The following is a 15075-nucleotide window of genomic DNA, read 5'->3' on the forward strand; positions in this document are numbered from 1 at the left end:
ATAAATCATCAGTTGGTGTTGGCTTTTTTTGTTTTTGTTTTTGTAAGGGAGACAAAGTTGTAGAGAGAACTATTTGCTTTTCCAATGAAAAAACTCGGCTTTGACACATGTCTCTAAAATACAGGATGTTCACATGATTCCTTGGATGTTTTCAAACTGGTATCCAGCTACTGGAAAATGTTCTTTCTTTGTGTGGCATTTGCTCATAGATGCTGCAGCTAGATTCTTCCACACCTGTTTGCTCTACTGAGTGTGCCAATCTGTAAGAATCAGAGCATGTGGTGTGGATGTCTAGATGTCAATGCTTAAATTGCAAAAAAGAAAGAAGAGGAAAAAAGTACTGTGAAATAAAGCATATCCTTGCTTTAAATATTTTGTGTTTGGAGTTTAAGGGACATTTAAAATGTGTAAGCACAAAGGAATTGAATTTAAACAAAAAATAGAAAGAAAAGCAAAACAAAAACAAAAACAAAAACAAAACCCTTTGAGTGCTAAGTTATAATTCCAAAGATTTTTTTTTATAGTTAAAGGAAAAGGCCTTTTTTTTTTAATTTGCTTTCTATAAACAAACACTGACTTGAGAAATAAAGAAAAATATAATACCATGTAATTAACAAGGATCTTAGTTCCCACAATACAGAACTGAAGAATGATGCATCTGTATTATGACAATGCGAGGTGTATATATATTTCTTTTCCCTCACAATGGTACAGCCTTATTAAGGAAACTACTATGGTAATTTAGAAAACTATCACTCTGTATTAGTACCATCAAAAGTAACATCTTCCTGGATTGGGTTCTAGGACAGAAAAATAAATTTAGTGGAAAAGGTCGAGAAATCCTAATAAAGTCTGGAGTTTATTTAATGGTGATATAATAACATTGCTTTTCTTAATTAGACAAACTACTGTGGCAATATAAGATGTCAACACAAGGGGAAATTCAGAAAGGACTATATAAGAATTCTTTGTAAATCTACAAGTACTCTAAAATAAAATGTTTACTTAAAAATCATATTGTATCAAATATATAGGTTTTATCCATTCACTTAGCAAATATTTACTCAGCGGCTGTTAGTGCTTGGGACAAAGTGGGCAGTGGAAGCCTAAAAACACACAATACAACTCAAAATATGGAAACAAAGGCTCCCACTCTCATGAAACCTAAGGCTAATTCAGGAAATTTTTACTAATAAAAGGAGAAAAAACAGATATACAATTATAAATTTTAAATATTTTAAACATTGAATGATACATTTCATAAAGGAAAAAGTTGTGGAGAGAAAAATTTTTTAAGTGAATGCCTCTGTGATTTTTTTTATTGTGATAAAATATACATAGAATGCACTTAACGATATTTAAGTGTAAAATTCAGTGACATTAAGCATATTTATATTGTTGTGAAACCATCAACACTATCAGAACTTTCTCCTCATGCTAAATGAAACTCTGTACCCATTGAACAATAACTTCCTCTATCCACCCCCCTCCAATGCCTCCATCTTAGTCCCTGGTAACCACTTTTCTACTTTCTGCTTCTATTTATCTCATATAAGTGGAATCGTATGATAGTTGTCTTTTTGTGTCTGTTGCACTTGTTTTACTTGGCATACATTACTGAGCATAATGTTTTTGAAGTTCATCCATCTTATAGAAAGTATCAGAAAATCATTCCTTTTTAGGTTAAATAGGATTCCATTTTATTTATATATTACATTTTTTTTTCATTCATTCATGTACTTGATGGGTATTTGGGGAACTTCCACCTCTTGATATACTAATGTTTTATGAACACTGATGTAACAAATATTTGTTTGAGTCCCTGCTTTCAGTTCTTTGGGGTATATACCCAGAAGTGAAATTTCAAGATCATATGGTAACTGAAAGTTTACTTTTTTGAGGAACTGCCACAGTTTTCCACCACTCCTATTTTTAAGCAAGACCTGAAGTGAGCAAAGAGAAGATCATTTGGGGAATCAGATAGTGGATGGGTACTGGGTTTGAAGAGAGTTGGAAGAAGGAGAAATTTTGAAACAGAAGGAACAGGATAGCATAAAGGCTGTAGGCCAGAAAGAGACTGGCCAGTTTTCAAGACTGAAAAGAGGCCAGCGTGTGGTTTTCATGGAGGAAGAAAAGGAGCCGAATTCAAGATAAGGCCTGGACCCAGACAAGGGCCAGATCATATAAAGTTATGGCATTGCAGTGTATTTACATTTTATTCTGTGTAAAAAAGAAAATTGAAAGTTTTTTTTTTTTAATGTGAAGAATGGATAGAAATAAAACAAGAATATATGAAGTAAGTCACCTAGGAAGCTCAGTGCCCCAGGTAAGATTTTATTACTACCTTGTATGAAGAAGCTGGAGTTTTGTGATTTAGACATGGAGAATTTCATGATGAATCCAATGTAAAATGTTAGGAAGTCAGGGGAAAGAGAGGTATCAGAAATCACTTTCAAGTTTCTACTTGTACAACAGGATGGATGTGATACCTTTTACTTTTGTGGAAGAATTTGGTTTTGAAAATTTCAAATTTGAAGCACCTATTGGATATCAAAATTCTTATTGTTATCATTAAAATATTTCCCTGTCTTTAGAGCTAAGTAAAAAGGAAGGACTTTAAAAGTTACTTTGTTCAGTTTCCTCTTGCTAGGCAGAGACAGTAAGTAACCCTACATTTTATCTTTTTTTTTTTTTTTACTCATTTAATTTTGGCAGCAGTAAACAACTGGATTAGTAAAAGAAAAACAAGATAAAAAAATACATCTGAAACCTTCTTTCAACAAACATTTTATTTCATAGAGACATTAAAATTTATCATTCATAATCATATGGTTAATTTACCCTGTGTAATCTGTCAACGTGTTCACTCAAACTATGTACTACTTTTGAAATATATTACAAAATGGCTTGGCTACATCTAGTTCACATTTGGAATGATTGATGGTGTCTTTATGATGTACTATATGCTGGATAACTGAACATAATAAAAAAAATAATTAAAAAAATGAAAAAAAAGGAGCTAATTTTACCATGTAAACTGAGATCTCACAATTCACTTCATCTTACAGATTTATTCTCAGTTTTATTGTCTTCCACCTAAGTAGTCTTCTTCTTGTGTTATATTTTAGTCACTTCTATAGTTAGGTTGGAGTTCCTAAACTTTTTTTTTCCCCCCTCCTGTTTCTCATGAATAGAAATGTTCTGGTAAAGAAAATGTATTTGTCATCCATTCTTAGGACTTTAAAACTGGTATCACTTGGTCACTTATAATTTCAGTGTGCTTGGAATTTTATTGGTTTTGTGCCACCTCACAAGCAGCCCATTCCCTTTGGTATTTTACAATATAACTATTTAATCTAGTGATTCTATTTCATGCATTTCATCCCCCTAGAGTATAATTTACAAATAAAATGCATACTTAGGATATTAGAAATAAGTAAATAAACAAAAAAATATGTTATAGTTCTGCTGTGGTGATTCTTGTAGAAAATACAAAATTTTCACTTCATAATTTATGTGCCTTGCTATCATTATCAGCATGGAAAATATTAGAAAATGGTTCATGGACACTGAACCAACATGATAGGCATGAAGGAATTGTCACTTTGAGGCTGTGATTCTTTTCATATTTTTATGGTTACATGTAGCTACCATGTGTTTTATTATGTCTTTCTCCAACTATTCAATAGCCATGAGGAAAATAAACACAGAAGAAATAACACAGAGGAAACACAGAAATGTTTCTGTGAAAAAACACAGAAGAAATAAAATGATAATGAAAATGAAGAGAGGGAGGAAGATAAGAAAAGTGCAACTTTTCACGTTGAAAGTTGAAAGTTAACAGTTACATTAGCTTTAATTATTATTAACATAATATATGATTCATCATAATAAATGATTATTTTAGGAAATTAGAAAATGTTAAAAAAATAGAAGAAAATAGTGTCGTTGGTAATCCTACTCACCAGAAATAAACTTTGTTATCTTATTACTGTATATTCTTCAGAATTTAAATATAATGGAATCTAACTGATTTTTTTCCTCTGCCTTTTTTTCTCAGTGAAGAGAAAATTATAATTTAAAGATACCCAAAGGTTAAAAAACTGCTTTCAAGCACTGCTTCATCCACTATAGAAAAACATAGTTTATACAATTCCTATAAATTTTCACTGTAAAATTTGTCTTGATCATTGCTATATAAGATATATAACTTCTGACTCTGCATTTACAAGTGACCAACACAGACCCACTTTAGTCATTAAGAGGACAAAGAAGAGCCAGTGGAGAGTGATAACATAGGTAAGAGCCAAAAACATAATGATCATATGTCTAGATTGAGTACCTGAGCAGTGTCACTACTTTGAAAAATCTGTGGAAGTTTTTTCATTGAGGATTCAAAACTTTAGGGACCATTTTAAGGGCAAAACAAAAACAAAAAACAAAAAGAACACCTCACCTCGATGTATAAACAAGACTGCGGAAAGACACATGATATATTTATATATTTATATTTATATATTTTTAAGAGTAAAAAATAGGCTACAAATTCACTATTCTCTAAGTCTAATATTAGTGACACAGTACACATAGGCATAGAAATATTGTACTTGGACTCAGATAGACATAGCTACAAATTTTGACTTTATTTCTTACATCTTGATGAAATGGACCATGTCTTATAACCTCTCCATCTTTTCTCAATTTACTCATCATTAAAATGAGATTAACAATAAGACATCATTATTGATTGTTGTGATCATTGGATGAGATTTGTATGAACAGTTTAACATAGTGAGTTACATATAATAAATAACAAATGGATAGTACCCATAGGTGGTAGCTGTGGAGGTATTTCTTACATCACTGTTTCTTTTTCCTACTTGAATTACTTTGATGACACCCTCATAAATAGGTACCATCAATCCTAACCAAAATGCTGATGCCATTTTACAAATTTATGGAGATGTTATATAAAGGTAGAAACTTACAACGAGTAGAGAGGTAACTCCTGAAATGTATAGCATAGATGTTATTGTTAACAATATGTATTATAAACTCCAAAGTAGCTAAGAAACTAGATCTTACTTATATTCCCCCCCACACACACACACAAAATGGTTTTTACACATTTATTTTTTTTTTTTTTTTTTTTTTAACAAGAAAACAAGTTTGTTTTTAATGCAAAACTTGAAAGAATTGAAGTTTGGGTGGCAGCAGACAGAAATGTTTGAATGAGGTTTCCAGCATCTGTTAGAATTTGCAATTGCAACTTAAATGTTTCTTAGAAAATCTGCCAGATTTCTCATTTTTAAAATACAAATGAAAAAAATATATCAATGACAGATTATATTTTTAGAAATAAACAGTATTAGATCTATGTTTCAGTTTGGGAAAATAAACTGCAAAAGACACACAGTAGAGAAAGTTTTCTAATGGAGTAAATTTTCTTGTTCTTGTATTGCTAGAATGTCAGTGTGAAAGGGTATTTCTAACACAAAATAGCGATCAATTAATTTAAACATTGTTAATGCTTTAAGGTTTGGCAAAAGTCATAATGATTCTGTAGAATATATTATTAGTAACTGATCCAAAATATTTTATAAAAGTGACCAGTACAATAGCCTGGATGATCTCCTAGTAGGTGAAATAGCTACATAGATGGACGACTTTAGGTGTCACCACCACCATGAGTGGTTCAAATACTGTGATTCCTAATATGATAAATTGGGAATTTATCATTTTGCTTGGCTACTTTGTTTTCTATTAAAACACATATCTCCCTGAGAAGATAATACTCAGCCATCCTTTAATATTTTTACTTAGCCTTATTCTAGGTGTTCCCTTAGAGTTTTCCAATAAAATATGAGCAACCATCTTTAAGCCTAGATCAGAGTATTCATAGTGTTTTCCCCTCCAGTTCTTCCTTTTTTTTTTTTTTTTTTTCATATATCCCTTTTCTGTTTTATTGAGTGGAAGTGGCAAAATGACCAGGTTCATTTCTGTAACCCAAAGTATAGTGACTCCATATCACATGCAAATAAGGAGCAAACTACATAAAATTAAAATTATGCCCTGTAAGGATTGGTTCACTAATCTCACGTTAAAATTATCTATGAATTCAGATTGTCCATTAACCAGTTTCAGTATTAATTGAAGGATTTTAGTTATCTAAGATCTAAGAAGTTTTATTCAGTATGATGTACTATAAACCATATTTATATTTTACATAAAAAGCGTGTCAGAATTATTAAATTTAATTAAATCAATAGTTACATTTTTATGCTCTCTAACATTATATAGGTTTAAACCAGTATGAGAAGTTTGGAATTTCTTTTTTTTTTTTTTTTTTTTTTCATCTCTCTCTTTTTTTTTTTTTTAAATTTTTTTATTTTTTATAAACATATATTTTTATCCCCAGGGGTACAGGTCTGTGAATCACCAGGTTTACACACTTCACAGCACTCACCAAATCACATGCCCTCCCCAATGTCCATAATCCCAACCCCTTCTCCCAAACCCCCTCCCCCCGGCAACCCTCAGTTTGTTTTGTGAGATTAAGAGTCACTTATGGTTTGTCTCCCTCCCAATCCCATCTTGTTTCATTTATTCTTCTTCTACCCACTTAAGCCTCCATGTTGCATCACCACTTCCTCATATCAGGGAGATCATATGATAGTTGTCTTTCTCTGCTTGACTTATTTCGCTAAGCATGATACGCTCTAGTTCCATCCATGTTGTTGCAAATGGCAAGATTTCATTTCTTTTCATGGCTGCATAGTATTCCATTGTGTATATATACCACATCTTCTTGATCCATTCATCTGTTGATGGACATCTAGGTTCTTTCCATAGTTTGGCTATTGTGGACATTGCTGCTATAAACATTCGGGTGCATGTGCCCCTTTGGATCACTACATTTGTATCTTTAGGGTAAATACCCAATAGTGCAATTGCTGGGTCATAGGGCAGTTCTATTTTCAACATTTTGAGGAACCTCCATGCTGTTTTCCAGAGTGGCTGCACCAGCTTGCATTCCCACCAACAGTGTAGGAGGGTTCCCCTTTATCCGCATCCTCGCCAGCATCTGTCATTTCCTGACTTGTTGATTTTAGCCATTCTGACTGGTGTGAGGTGATATCTCATTGTGGTTTTGATTTGTATTTCCCTGATGCCGAGTGATATGGAGCACTTTTCCATGTGTCTGTTCGCCATCTGGATGTCTTCTTTGCAGAAATGTCTGTTCATGTCCTCTGCCCATTTCTTGATTGGATTATTTGTTCTTTGGGTGTTGAGTTTGCTAAGTTCTTTATAGATTCTGGACACTAGTCCTTTATCTGATATGTCGTTTGCAAATATCTTCTCCCATTCTGTCAGTTGTCTTTTGATTTTGTTAACTGTTTCCTTTGCTGTGCAAAAGCTTTTGATCTTGATGAAATCCCAGTAGTTCATTTTTTCCCTTGCTTCCCTTGCCTTTTGCGTTGTTCCTAGGAAGATGTTTGCTGCGGCAGAGGTCGAAGAGGTTGCTGCCCGTGTTCTCCTCAAGGATTTTGATGGATTCCTTTCGTACATTGAGGTCCTTCATCCATTTTGAGTCTATTTTTGTGTGTGGTGTAAGGAAATGGTCCAATTTCATTTTTCTGCATGTGGCTGTCCAATTTTCCCAGCACCATTTATTGAAAAGGCTGTCTTTTTTCCATTGGACATTCTTTCCTGCTTTGTCGAAGATTAGTTGACCATAGATTTGAGGGTCTATTTCTGGGCTCTCTATTCTGTTCCATTGATCTATGTGTCTGTTTTTGTGCCAGTACCATGCTGTCTTGATGATGACAGCTTTGTAATAGAGCTTGAAGTCCGGAATTGTGATGCCACCAACGTTGGCTTTCTTTTTCAATATCCCTTTGGCTATTCGAGGTCTTTTCTGGTTCCATATAAATTTTAGCATTATTTGTTCCATTTCTTTGAAAAAGATGGATGGTACTTTGATAGGAATTGCATTAAATGTGTAGATTGCTTTAGGTAGCATAGACATTTTCACAATATTTATTCTTCCAATCCAGGAGCATGGAACATTTTTCCATTTCTTTGTGTCTTCCTCAATTTCTTTCATGAGTACTTTATAGTTTTCTGAGTATAGATTCTGTGTCTCTTTGGTTAGGTTTATTCCTAGGTATCTTATGGTTTTGGATGCAATTGTAAATGGGATTGACTCCTTAATATCTCTTTCTTCTGTCTTGCTGTTGGTGTAGAGAAATGCAACTGATTTCTGTGCATTGATTTTGTATCCTGACACTTTACTGAATTCCTGTATAAGTTCTAGCAGTTTTGGAGTGGAGTCTTTTGGGTTTTCCACATATAGTATCATATCATCTGCGAAGAGTGATAATTTGACTTCTTCTTTGCCGATTTGGATGCCTTTAATTTCCTTTTGTTGTCTGATTGCTGAGGCTAGGACCTCTAGTACTATGTTGAATAGCAGTGGTGATAATGGACATCCCTGCCGTGTTCCTGACCTTAGCGGAAAAGCTTTCAGTTTTTCTCCATTGAGAATGATATTTGCGGTGGGTTTTTCATAGATGGCTTTGATGATATTGAGGTATGTGCCCTCTATCCCTACACTTTGAAGAGTTTTGATCAGGAAGGAATGTTGTACTTTGTCAAATGCTTTTTCAGCATCTATTGAGAGTATCATATGGTTCTTGTTCTTTCTTTTATTGATGTGTTGTATCACATTGACTGATTTGCGGATGTTGAACCAACCTTGCAGCCCTGGAATAAATCCCACTTGGTCGTGGTGAATAATCTTTTTAATGTACTGTTGAATCCTATTGGCTAGTATTTTGTTGAGTATTTTCGCATCTGTGTTCATCAAGGATATCGGTCTATAGCTCTCTTTTTTGGTGGGATCCTTGTCTGGTTTTGGGATCAAGGTGATGCTGGCCTCATAAAATGAGTTTGGAAGTTTTCCTTCCATTTCTATTTTTTGGAACAGTTTCAGGAGAATAGGAATTAGTTCTTCTTTAAATGTTTGGTAGAATTTCCCCGGGAAGCCGTGTGGCCCTGGGCTTTTGTTTGTTTGGAGATTTTTAATGACTGTTTCAATCTCCTTACTGGTTATGGGTCTGTTCAGGCTTTCTATTTCTTCCTGGTTCAGTTGTGGTAGTTTATATGTTTCTAGGAATGCATCCATTTCTTCCAGATTGTCAAATTTATTGCCGTAGAGTTGCTCATAGTATGTTCTTATAATAGTTTGTATTTCTTTGGTGTTAGTTGTGATCTCTCCTCTTTCATTCATGATTTTATTTATTTGGGTCCTTTCTCTTTTCTTTTTGATAAGTCGGGCCATGGGTTGATCAATTTTATTAATTCTTTCAAAGAACCAGCTCCTAGTTTCGTTGATTTGTTCTATTGTTTTTTTGGTTTCTATTTCATTGATTTCTGCTCTGATCTTTATGATTTCTCTTCTCCTGCTGGGCTTAGGGTTTCTTTCTTGTTCTTTCTCCAGCTCCTTTAGGTGTAGGGTTAGGTTGTGTACCTGAGACCTTTCTTGTTTCTTGAGAAAGGCTTGTACCGCTATATATTTTCCTCTCAGGACTGCCTTTGTTGTGTCCCACAGATTTTGAACCGTTGTATTTTCATTATCATTTGTTTCCATGATTTTTTTCAATTCTTCTTTAATTTCCCGGTTGACCCATTCATTCTTTAGAAGGATACTGTTTAGTCTCCATGTATTTGGGTTCTTTCCAAACTTCCTTTTGTGGTTGAGTTCTAGCTTTAGAGCATTGTGGTCTGAAAATATGCAGGGAATGATCCCAATCTTTTGATACCGGTTGAGTCCTGATTTAGGACCGAGGATGTGATCTATTCTGGAGAATGTTCCATGTGCACTAGAGAAGAATGTGTATTTCTGTTGCTTTGGGATGAAATATTCTGAATATATCTGTGATGTCCATCTGGTCCAGTGTGTCGTTTAAGGCCTTTATTTCCTTGCTGATCTTTTGCTTGGATGACCTGTCCATTTCAGTGAGGGGAGTGTTAAAGTCCCCTACTATCATTGTATTATTGTTGATGTGTTTCTTTGATTTTGTTATTAATTGGTTTATATAGTTGGCTGCTCCCACATTGGGGGCATAGATATTTAAAATTGTTAAATCTTCTTGTTGGACAGACCCTTTGAGTATGATATAGTGTCCTTCCTCATCTCTTATTATAGTCTTTGGCTTAAAATCTAATTGATCTGATATAAGGATTGCCACTCCTGCTTTCTTCTGATGTCCATTAGCATGGTAAATTCTTTTCCACCCCCTCACTTTAAATCTGGAGGTGTCTTCGGGCTTAAAATGTGTTTCTTGGAGGCAACATATAGATGGGGTTTTGTTTTTTTATCCATTCTGATACCCTGTGTCTTTTGACAGGGGGCATTTAGCCCATTCACATTCAGGGTAAGTATTGAGAGATATGAATTTAGTGCCATTGTATTGCCTGTAAGGTGACTGTTACTGTATATGGTCTCTGTTCCTTTCTGATCTACCACTTGTAGGCTCTCTCTTTGCTTAGAGGACCCCTTTCAATATTTCCTGTAGAGCTGGTTTGGTATTTGCAAATTCTTTCAGTTTTTGTTTGTCCTGGAAGCTTTTAATCTCTCCTTCTATTTTCAATGATAGCCTAGCTGGATATAGTATTCTTGGCTGCATGTTTTTTCTCGTTTAGTGCTCTGAAAATATCATGCCAGCTCTTTCTGGCCTGCCAGGTCTCTGTGGATAAGTCAGCTGCCAATCTAATATTTTTACCATTGTATGTTACAGACTTCTTTTCCCGGGCTGCTTTCAGGATTTTCTCTTTGTCATTGAGACTTGTAAATTTTACTATTAGGTGACGGGGTGTGGGCCTATTCTTATTGATTTTGAGGGGCGTTCTCTGAACCTCCTGAATTTTGATGCTCGTTCCCTTTGCCATATTGGGGAATTCTCCCCAATAATTCTCTCCAGTATACCTTCTGCTCCCCTCTCACTTTCTTCTTCTTCTGGAATCCCAATTATTCTAATGTTGTTTCGTCTTATGGTGTCACTTATCTCTCGAATTCTCCCCTCGTGGTCCAGTAGCTGTTTGTCCCTCTTTTGCTCAGCTTCTTTATTCTCTGTCATTTGGTCTTCTATATCACTAATTCTTTCTTCTGCCTCATTTATCCTAGCAGTTAGAGCCTCCATTTTTGATTGCACCTCATTAATAGCTTTTTTGATTTCACCTTGGTTAGATTTTAGTTCTTTTATTTCTCCAGAAAGGGCTTTTATATCTCTCGAGAGGGTTTCTCTAATATCTTCCATGCCTTTTTCGAGCCCGGCTAGAACCTTGAGAATTGTCATTCTGAACTCTAGATCTGACATATTACCGATGTCTGTATTGATTAGGTCCCTAGCCTTCGGTACTGCCTCTTGTTCTTTTTTTTTGTGTTGAATTTTTACGTCTTGTCATTTTGTCCAGATAAGAGTAAATGAAGGGGCAAGTAAAATACTAAAAGGGTGGCAACAACCCCAGGAAAATATGCTTTAAACCAAATTAGAAGAAGAGATCCAAGATCGTGAGTGGGGAGAAAGGGGATAAAAAGAGGTTCAAAAAGGAAGAAAGAAAAAAAAAAAACAAAAAGAAAAGAAAAAGAAAAAGAAAAAAAAAAGAAAAGAAAAGAAAAGAAATTTTTAAAAAAAGAAAACACCTAAGAAAAATGTAAAAAATATATATATATATATTAGATAAACTAGTAAAAAATCGTTAAAAAAGAAAAAGGTAACAGTTAAAAAAAAAATTTTACCCGAAGGCGAGAAAAAAAAAAAATGAAAAAGAAAAAATTAAATTAACTGCAAGACTAAAAAAAAATCACAGGAAAAAAGCCATGAGTTCCGTGCTTGGCTTTCTCCTCCTCTGGAATTCTGCTGCTCTCCTTGGTATTGAAACCGCACTCCTTGGTAGGTGAACTTGGTCTAGGCTGGATTTCTTGTTGATCTTCTGGGGGAGGGGCCTGTTGTAGTGATTCTCAAGTGTCTTTGCCCCAGGCGGAATTACACCGCCCTTACCCGGGGCCGGGGTGAGTAATCCGCTCGGGTTTGCTTTCAGGAGCTTTTGTTCCCTGAGCGCTTTCCGTAGAGTTCCAGAGGACGGGAATACAAATGGCGGCCTCCTGGTCTCCGGCCCGGAGGAGCCGAGAGCCCAGGGCCCCACTCCTCAGTGCGCCCTCAGAGAACAGCGCCCAGTTACTCCCATCTGCCTGACCTCCGGCCGCGCTCCGAGCTCACTGAGCCTGCGACCGGTTCAAGGTAACACGGAGCTGCGAGCTTACTGTCAGCTCTGTCTCTGTAGCCGGCTTTCCCGTTCCAATACCCGCAAGCTCTGCGACACTCAGACACCCCCGATCCTTCTGTGACCCTGCGGGACCTGAGGCCACGCTGACCCCGCGTGGGCTTCGCCCCGGTTTAGCCTCTGGAGCGATGTCCCTCAGCGGAACAGACTTTTAAAAGTCCTGATTTTGTGCGCGGTTGCTCCGCCGCTTGCCGGGAGCCGGCCCCTCCCCCCGGGGTCTATCTTCCCGTCGCTTTGGATTCACTTCTCCGCCGGTCCTACCTTTCAGAAAGTGGTTGTTTTTCTGTTTCCAGAATTGCTGTTCTTCTTCTCTTCGATCTGCCGATGGATTTTCAGGTGTTTGCAATCTTTAGATAAGCTATCTAGCTGATCTCCGGCTAGCTGAAGCAGTCTCAGCTTGCTACTTCTCCGCCATCTTGACTCCTCCTCGTTTTTACACATTTAAAACAGAGATGATGAAGGTAACTACTTAAAATGTTGGAATGTGATGATGATTAGATCAGAATGTACATACCTTAGCAAATTAACTGGAAGCAAGTCCTAAGCCCTCAGTTAAGTTTGGCCTTAACCTTCCTTGTCCACTCCAGGTCAGATGTTGGGAGCAGAATGGGAAAGGTTGTTAAAGATCTATTGAGGACTCAGAGATGAGCAAAGTCATAGAAATAGCATGTAAAGCACATGAAGGAAGCAAGCAAGCGTATTTCATTGAAGTCCTAATTAAATCTATTTGTGGGACAAGAAAAAGTTATTTGGTCTTTATCCAGGCTCATCCCAATTTGCTGTTACTGCCTTTGGTTCTCAAGATTCTGCTTTAAGCTTCCGTCAGCTCTCACTGCATTTTGGCAACTGAAAACTGAATCTCTTTCCTCTGACAATAGAACTTCCCCATTGTTGTATCTTTGATACATTGATAATGCTGCCCTCGTGCTTCTCATGCATTTCAATAAAGAAAGTTTATTTTCCTGTCATGAATTCAATTTTCATTTTTTCCTCAGTTTATAATCAATAGTAGCCTTTAATGTTTGAGAAGATTTGCTCTGCGAGTTCTATGATATTTACAAAGAGAAAGACAAATGCACAGGGAATGGAGAATGTTAGAGCTCAACGCGGTGATCTGATTTAATACATTCATTCACAAACAAGATACTGTGTCCCAAATAGGAGAAATTATTTGCTGGAGATCATATAAATATTGAGTGGCAGAACAAGGTCTAAGACCCAGACCCTCATCTCAGTTGTTAGTGCCTATTTTTCCTATGTTCTCCTTATAGGAGAAAATAGAGTTGCCTTCACAAGGTCTGCTATCAAAAAGACACAAACCCTAGATTTAAAGAGCAGTCATGGAATTCTGACAGCCTATTCTCTGAATTTACAAAGTAAAACAGAATTTACAAAGTAAAACAAAAAATGTGCATTTTTTACACATTTGTAATTTCACATATGAATTAAACAATTCATGAATTTTTGAGATACAATTTAAATATAATATTGTAGAAGTTAAATTTATACAACATATTGATCTGATACATGTATATATTATGATATAATTACTATTGTAACATTAGCTAACACCTCTGTGACATCATATAATTACCAAATTTCAGAGAGATTATTTATCCAAGATCATATAAATTGTAACTTTGCCTAAATGTGAACCTCTATTTGGAAAATTCCAAATCCCACATCCTTAAATACCACACACAATTCTGAACTGGTACCTTGGATGGATTAGAAATATGCTGAGATAATTTCCTCTTCAGAGAGCCATGGGGCAGCAAGACCCTGGTAGCCAATGCCCCAATCCAACCTCTAAAGACCTGCTTGATTTCCCCCAGCATTTGGTGCTGGTGTCATTTTTTATGTATCCCATGATTTGAAAAAGTTGAGAGGCCCTTCTCCACTATAGGACCTGAACAAATATAAGAAATAGAAAAAAAAAATAATAAAGATCCTAAAAGTCACACTTATGGCTTCTATCTCAAAGGAAGGAAGGAAGGTAGGAAAGAAGGAGGAAGGAAAGAAGGAAGGAAGGAATGGTAAAAAAGGAAGAAAAAAGGGAAGGAAGACAGAAATTAGCTTGAGTAAGAAATCAAAATGAGCCTTAAGAAGGAATGTGTACAGGGCACCTGGGTGGCTTAGCAGGTTAAAAGCCTCTGCCTTCGGGTCAGGTCATGGTCCCAAGGTCCTGGGATGGAGCCCCGAGTCAGGCTCTCTACTCAGCGGGGAGCCTGCTTCCTCCTCTCTCTCTGCCTGCCTCTCTGCCTGCTTGTGATCTCTCTCTCTCTCTCTGTCAAGTAAATAAATAAAATCTTAAAAAAAAAAGAAGGAATGTGTACATCTTTACCTTACATCAATGTTAAATATGCCAAATCCATAACTGTGCACAGAATTTTTAGCAAGTAGGTATCAGTCCTTTCAGAAATTCCAAGCAATGAAGGAATGAGATCAATGGGTTACTTTACCATATTTGCATTCTACACTATCAGCTCTAACAATGCCGGCTGTTAACTTATTTATTTCATATTAATCTTCTGATTATGTTAACAACACTTTGAGTGTTGTTAGACTGCCTGTCATTTTTTATATAATTTCAACACTTTAAAATTTATTCACACAAAAATGCATTTAAATTTAAATTTTTCGTGATTTTTGAAACATATTCCATGTTTTACATTTATTGACAGACATAGCAATTACTTATTTATGCTCTCTCATTCCTTTGGGTAG

Source organism: Mustela putorius, unplaced genomic scaffold (assembly GCF_011764305.1).
Source record: "Mustela putorius furo isolate JIRA1106 unplaced genomic scaffold, ASM1176430v1.1 tig00000083_pilon_pilon_pilon, whole genome shotgun sequence".
NCBI lineage: Eukaryota > Metazoa > Chordata > Mammalia > Carnivora > Mustelidae > Mustela > Mustela putorius.